Source organism: Aethalodelphis obliquidens, unplaced genomic scaffold, assembly GCF_003676395.1.
Source record: "Aethalodelphis obliquidens isolate GAN/ISIS:26980383/991018 unplaced genomic scaffold, ASM367639v1 scaffold1, whole genome shotgun sequence".
Taxonomy (NCBI): domain Eukaryota; kingdom Metazoa; phylum Chordata; class Mammalia; order Artiodactyla; family Delphinidae; genus Aethalodelphis; species Aethalodelphis obliquidens.
The window spans coordinates 88,076,429-88,077,721 of record NW_020837945.1 but is presented as its reverse complement, the minus strand read 5'-3'; the positions used below and the strand labels follow the sequence as shown (position 1 = coordinate 88,077,721).

Sequence of the window (1,293 nt, the reverse complement as noted above, 5' to 3'; positions counted from 1 at the left end):
ACAAACATTTGATAGAATTGGTAAGTGAAGACATCTCACTGGGAATGTTCTTTGTGCATAGGTAATCTTTAATAGATACTGGACTATTTAAGTTATCTAATTATTGTTTTTCCAGTTTTATTGAGAAATAATTGACATATATCACTGTAAAAGTTTAAGGTATACAGAATGATGGTTTGATTTATATAAATTGTGAAATGATTACCACAATGGATTCAGCTAACATTTATCTTTTCATAGAGATACAATAAAAAGAAAAGAAAGGGAAAAAAAGGAAAACAATTCTTTTCAAAATTATGGAATATTTCATGAATTTGCATGTCATCCTTGCACAGGGGCTAATCTCTGTATCATTACAATTTTAGTACATGTGCTGCTGAAGCAAGCATGTTATTTAATTTTTGAATTAACTTTGGTAGATTGTGACTTCCTATGAATTTGTCTTCTGCTAGTAATAAATTCTCTCTGTATTCATTTGGGAAAAAATATTTATTTTGCCTTCAGTTTTGAAATATATTTTCACTAGGTACAGAATTTTAGCTTGCTATGTTTCTACTTCAACACTCCATTATCTTTTTTCTTGAATGGTTTCTGAAAAGTTTGCTATAATTCAGATTTTGTTCCACTTTTTTACTGTTTCACCTTTATTAAGCTGCCTTCAAGAATTTCTCCTTGTTTTGGTTTTCAGCAGTTTGCCTATGATATATACAAATATGTTTATATTATATTCTGTGTGGGGTTTTCTGAGCTTCATATATCTGTTGTTCATTATTGTTAATTAATTTCATAAATTCCCACCATTATCTCTTCAAATATTTGTTCTGTCTACTTCTATTTCTTTTGTCCTTCTGGGAATTCAATTATTTATATTTTTAGACCATTTGCTGTTGACCCACAGCTCTTGAATATTATGTTTGCATTTCTAGCTCTTTCATTCACTTTGCATTTGATTTTGGATAATTTCTGTTGACCTACCTCCACATTTAGTCATTCTTCATCAACGGAACCCAGTCTGCTAATCGGCCGATTGAAAGAAATCTTCCTTGCACGAGGGGAAGATGGCAGAAGAGTAAGAGGCGGAGATCACCTTCCTCCCCACAGATACACCAGAAATACATCTACACGTGGAACAACTCCTACAGAACACCTACTGAACGCTGGCAGAAGACCTCAGACCTCCCAAAAGGCAAGAAACCCCCCACGTACCTGGGTAGGACCTGCACCAGTGGGAGGGAGCTGTGAAGGAGGAAAGGTTTCCACGCACGAGGACCCCCTTCACGGGCGGAGACTGCG

The 1,293-nt window shown here is 35.2% G+C and overlaps 1 pseudogene; it reads right to left on the bottom strand.

Moving 5' to 3' along the window:
• Window positions 1-290: 290 nt before the first annotated feature.
• LOC113624179 (uncharacterized) lies at window positions 291-385 on the bottom strand (annotated as a pseudogene).
• Window positions 386-1,293: the final 908 nt, after the last annotated feature.